We start from the raw sequence: 6,000 nt of genomic DNA on the forward strand, positions 1-6,000 counted from the left end.
TTCCGGGGTAGACCAAAGTCTTCTCCAGTAGGCCAATGGTCTGAACCTAGCAACCTCTACCAGGGAATTAGACCCCAAATCAGAATATAAAGGTATAAGAGGTGTACTTTGGGGGAGGCCTACCAAACCTCTCAGAAATCTTTTTTGGGCCTGGGATAGTGAGGTCAGGTTTTCAAAACCCCAAAGTTCCGCCCCATACAGAATAGAAGCAATAACGTTGGTATTATATATCTTAAGTGCAGGACCAACCGGCTTATATAATGTAAAGGGAATCATGACATTTGTCTTTACTGTATATGGGCTAATCCTAAAATGCTAAATATGAATAAACAAGTCGAACATGCATTTGTATGTTTGGTGACGAGTGCAATGTTCATAGTTTCAGAGTGTTTCCTTCACTAATTCTAAAACTATGATTACATTGTTTTTAAAAAAAATGTTTTTTGCTGATTTACTTATACATAAATGTGTGGGATTTAATTGTTTAACTAATGTTTGTATAAATATAAAATACATGGGTGACAAGCATTGATAAAGCTAATAGGTCTAGCATATACAAAAGTAATTGGCTTTGGCAATGTATTTTTGCCATGTTGTACACCAGTATGGCTGCTGTTTAGCATGGCTAAAAGTTAGTGACGAGGAGTGTTCCAGAATGAAGTGTGGGGAGTGGAGTGTCTTAGACTGGATTTGTTGGAGTAAAGTGTAGTAGAGTGGAGTAGGGGGAGTAGAGTGTCGTAAAGTTGAGTAGATGGGAGTAGAGTTCAGTGTTTCAGTGGCAGAGAGTGCCTTAGAGTGCAGTGCCATAGAGTGCAGTGTCATAGAGTGCAGTGACCTAGAGTGGAGTGGCGCAGAGTGGAGTGGCGCAGAGTGGAGTGGCATAACGTGGAGTGGTTTGGGGTGGGTTGAGGTAGTAGTTTGGATTAGATTGGAGTAGATTGGGTGGACTGGGGTAGATTGGGTTGGATTTAGTTGAGTGGGGTGGATTGGAGTGGGTGGACTGGATGGGGTGGATTAAAACGGGGTGAGATGGACTGAGGTGAATTGGAGTGGGTGGATTAGATTGGCTTGGGGTGGATTGGATTGGATTGTGGTGGGTGGACTGGATTAGAGTATGGTGGTTTGGAGTGGGGTGAATTACAGTGGAGTGGAGTAGAGTGGAGTGGAGGGGTGGATTGGATTGGATTGGAGTGGATTGGTGGGGTGGATTGGATTGGAGTGGGCTGGATTGGAGTTGAGTGGGGTCGTCTTGAATTGGAGTGAGGTGGATTGGAGTGTGGTGGGCTGAATGGATTGGACTTAGTGGGGCAGACTGAAATGAGGAGAGGCGGATTAGATTGGGGTAGAGTTGGGTAGACTGGAGTAGAGTGTGGTGGATTGGAGTAGAGTGGGGTAGATTGGACTGCAGTGGAGTGTGGTGGATTGGAGTGGGGTGGACTGGATGGGGTGGGTTAGATTGGAGTGGGATGTATTGCAATGGGGTGGGTGAGGCGCATTGGATTGGGGTGGGGTGGGCTGGAGTGGGGTGGGTTGGACTGAAGTGGGGTGGAATGGAATGGGATGAATTGGAGTGGGGTTGATTAGATTTGTGTGGGAGTGGGGTTGGATTGGAGTGAGGTAAATTTGGCTGGATTGGGGTGGACTGGGCTGGTACGGGTGGATTGGATTGGGGTGGGTGGATTGAGGTGAGGTGGATTGGATGGCAGTGGGGTGGATAGGAGTGGGGCAGAATGTTTTGGATTGGAGTGGGGAAGATTGTTTTGGATTAGAGTAGGGCAAATTGTTTTGGAATGGAGTGGGGCAGATGGTTTGGGGTTGGAGTGGGGCAGGTTGTTTTAGACTGAGTGGGGCAGATTGTTTTGAATTGGAGAGGGCAGATTAGAGAGTGGCAGATTGAAGTGAGGCAGATTGAAGTGGGGCAGATTGGAGTGGGATGGATTGGTGTCGGGATGATTGATCTGAATTGGAGTGGTGAAGACTGGAGTGCGATGGATTGGAGTTAGGCCGATTGTTTTGGATTGGAGTGGGGCAGATTGGATTGGGGGAAAACTGGAGTGGGGTGGACTGGAGTATAGCAGATTGGAGTGGGATGTATTGGAGTGTGCTAGATTGTTTTGGATTAGAGTGGGGCAGATTGGAGTTGGCGGATTAAGTGGGACCGATTGAAGTGGCGCCGATTATTTTGGATTGGAGTGAGACAGATTGAAGTGGGGAAGATTGTAGTAGGCAGATTGTTTTGGATTGGCGTGGAGCAGATTGTAGTGGGGCAGATTGTTTTGGATTGAAGTGAGCAGATTGGAGCGGGGTAGATTATTTTTGGAGTGAGTGGGGCGGATTGTTTTGGATTGGAGTGGGGTAGATTGGAGTGGGGCAGATTATTTTGGATTGTAATGGTGCAGACTGTTTTGGATTGGAGTGGGCAGATTGTTTTAGATTGGAGTGGTTCAAATTGAAGTGGGGCAGATTATTTTGGATTGGAGTGGGGCAGAATGTTTTGAATTGGAGTGGGGCCGATTGTTTTGGATTGGCCTGATTGTTTAGGATTGGAGTGGAGGAAATTGAAGTGCAGAAGATTGCAGTAGGGCAGATTGTTTTGGATTGGAGAGAGCAGATTGGAGTGGGATGGGTTGGGAGGTTTGGAGTGTGGTGGATTGGAATGGACTGGATTGGGGTGAGTGGTTTGGATTGGAGTGGGGTGGATTGGTCTGGGGTGGATTGAATTGAGTGGGGCGGGTCGGAGTGGGATGGATTGAAGAGGGACAGATTGGAGTGGGATGGATTGGTGTGTACTACACAATTATGTGTTAAAGCATCCTTTTAGAAAGTGCACATAAGAAAGAAACAATGTCACTTTGCAATAAAATAATCCTCATCTTTTGAGAACAGGGCCCATGAGCAAAAACAAAAGAAAACATGAGGGCAAAGTCAGAAAAGAAGACTTGGCAAAATAAAAATACGTTAACTATAGAAAATAAATCTTTGTAATTTTGTTTGTCCTACTGGGCAGGTTTATGCCAGTTAGGCACCTTCTGTTTGCAGGGCACTATAAGTTTAAAAAAACAAAATAGTACCTCAATCATGCGGAGAGCAACAGACAGGCATTGATTAAGTTGAATCAATCAGCGCTTGGTCCCTGCTCCACAGAGAGGAACGGAAATGATGTTAAGCCTGCCTTGAGGAATTACGAGGCTGTAAAGAAGAGTGCCATGCAAGCAAACAAACGGTAAACAAAGGGCGGGCTCCAAGTTCTGTTGTTAGTAACAACAGTGTCTCACAAGCCGGACGAACGCGCTAGCGCATGCTCCTGCAGACTCAATTATAAAAACATCTCTGTCTTTGCCTATAGTATGTGATTGCATACTATTTTTATTGAGTTTTTAGTTTATCGTATTGGAAACAATCATGACAAAGATTTTGTGCTTGGAGATTTTAAAAGTTTAAACATTGTAACATTGTAATTTCAGGGGAAATTGCAGAGGAGGATGAGAAATACCTGGTACACCTTCAACTAACCAAGCTAGATTTACCAAACCTCATAGAAATAAGACTTCACATGAAGCCGCAATCACCACCAGTGTGACTATCCCTGTAACAACTACTGTCACTACAACTCCTACCTCAAGAACTGGAGATATAGAAGTTTTACCTACTCTGCTAACTGTTCTTTCATCTGTTCAAACAGTTTCTCCTTTATATACAGAGTACAAATCACAACTTGAAATGTATGCCTATATGGAGTGTTGGAAACGGGTAGTGTGGTGCAGAGCGGGTGGGCCAAACTCCGGAGGAAATGTGCAAAGCATCCACGTAGTACACACAGGCGACACACAAGGCACACTCCAAAATGAGACGCTACACAAGATTGTGTAAGAATAACTTTTGTATTGTAGGAACACAAGGTATTTTCAGTAATCTCTATACTGCGCCAACCGGCGCCAAGGCAATATTTACAGGGGGGAATTATATACATGGCAGGGCCAATCGGGCCGCTGCCAGAACCATTGCGACATACAAAGAATAAAGGTAAATCCATCAGCCTCAATCCTGCAATAAAAACATCACAGCATCGCCGTATATAGTACCACGTGAGAATAAAGGTTTCGTCTCATGAGCCTGAGGCAGAAATCAGAGTAGGCAGGACACCAACAGTAAACGTGTAACCGCCAGCCGTCGCTGGCGAGGCCATGCACTTAGCATAAATTGACATTAACAGTGAGCATAACCCTAAAACATCCTGGGAATACCGTTGGGCAACATCACATCAGGCACCATTAGGGGCATCAGACACGTGGTGCACGGCATTAGGCATTAGGCATTATCACAGGTATAAGTCCCCTCATGTAGTACATTGGGCCTAATCATATTAGGATAGGGTACATTCACCTGCAATGTAAGCATTAGGGCCTTACAATAGGCGCTAGAACACCTCAGTACATCTGGGCATCTACTTCAGGCATATCTCCAGTTAGCTTTAGGCAACCTTAGATTAGGTATCCTTGTGGGTATAAACAACATTCGCAGTACACTTTAGGTAAATACACCTGGGCATGGAGGCATCAGTAGGTACGAACCTCATGGGCATAAATGCCTGAGTATGGGGCAGCCAAACAACACTTTATGCGTCACATTAGGGCGTAAATAGCCTCTCCTGCATTAGGCATGTAAACAATACCTCCTATCAGGCATCCACCTTATAAATGTCCCCACCAGGGTAGCAGTACAGGACTGCCCTTCCCAGAACAGTAGCAGTGCCCCTTTTTTTACAAATTCACCTGGCCTGACACTGTCCGGTGGGGAGCCCCTCTTCTGGGACTCTAAAAACGAAAATGCCCCTTCAGTGCAGCAACCTGCCACTGCGGCGTCGCAGTATAGCCCCCGGGACACTTTGGCCCTATCCTTGGTGGAGCCCCCCCTCCGGGGGCTTCAAAACAATTATGGTGGCCCGTTGCAGCTGCCCGCTGTCAAGTGGGGCAGCTGAGGAACACCCAAGCTCGGGCGGTCCCATTGGAGACCCCCTCCGGGACTTGGGAATGCAGAGACTGCCCCCACGTGGCTCCGGGGGGAGGCGAGCACCGGCAATGTGCCCCGATGCCTCCCCAGCAAGCGATGACCGAGCCCCCACTCACCGGCACTCTTCTGGCAGGGGACAGGCACCGGTATGTGCTCTTCCCGGACCTCTCCTGCCGGCTTCCCCCTTCCCGGCAGCAGGCACGGGGGACTCGCGGGGCTCTCCCTTGCACTACAGGAGCCCCACCTTCGGCAGCACACCTCCGGACTTCACCCGGGCCCCCTCCTGGGACCCGGGCCGTTGACGGGGAGCCCGCGAGGCTCCGAGCGGCTTCTTCCCCTCGGCTGGCTTCCTGGTTCCGGCCCCACCCCGATGACGGTCTCCTGACGCCAACGGGGCGGCCGGACAGTGCTCCCAGCGGCTCCCAGCAGCGGCAGTGAGCTTCCTCGATTCGAAGCGCGGGGTGGGCTCCCGCCTTCACTTCAAATCCACCCACTCTCCTGGGCAGCTCACATGCAGGGTAGGCTCCCGCGATATGGGTGCACAGCGCGGGGTGGGCACCCGCTAAATTCGGCGAAGTGCGGGATAGGCACCCTCTCAGTTGGAAATAACGCCAATGCGGCGATCCTGCGCTCGGGCTGCGGCAGCGGTGATCACCACTCTTTGCGGCAATATGCGAGGTGGGCACCTGCTCAATTCAAAGCACAAAGCGGGGTAGGCACCCGCTTCTTCAGCAGATAGTGGGGTGGGCTCCCACTCCGTTTTAAATAATTCCAAAGGTGCCAGAACCACGGGGTGGGCTCCTGCTGGTTTTTAAACATTCAGAGGTGGCACTCACGCGGCGCTTTCAGATGAACCAGTTCTTCTCTCCACACAGCGCTACTGGGCCATTAAGTATAGCGCTTCACAGGCGCTAGGCAGCCCCATCAGCTCCAGGGGCATAAGGCAGCGCTCCTCTTCTCCTGGGCACTCTGCACATAGCGCCACCCACA

General features: G+C 49.1%; 1 protein-coding gene across 6 annotated transcripts in view; it reads right to left on the bottom strand.

Annotated features, from left to right (window-relative positions):
- LOC146871926 (uncharacterized) overlaps positions 1 to 5,368 on the bottom strand; it is a 519,066-nt gene extending 513,698 nt beyond the window's left edge. For 5 of the 6 annotated variants that reach the window (XR_014981220.1, XR_014981218.1, XR_014981219.1 and 2 more), the window contains exon 1: positions 5,127 to 5,368. The gene's annotated coding sequence lies outside the window, so the exon portion shown is untranslated. The remainder of the gene's footprint in view (positions 1 to 5,126) is intronic. The other variant, XR_014981222.1, reaches the window with a different exon arrangement.
- Between the last annotated feature and the right edge of the window lie 632 nt (positions 5,369 to 6,000).

This window comes from Triturus cristatus, chromosome 1_1 (genome assembly GCF_964204655.1).
Source record: "Triturus cristatus chromosome 1_1, aTriCri1.1, whole genome shotgun sequence".
Lineage (NCBI taxonomy): Eukaryota > Metazoa > Chordata > Amphibia > Caudata > Salamandridae > Triturus > Triturus cristatus.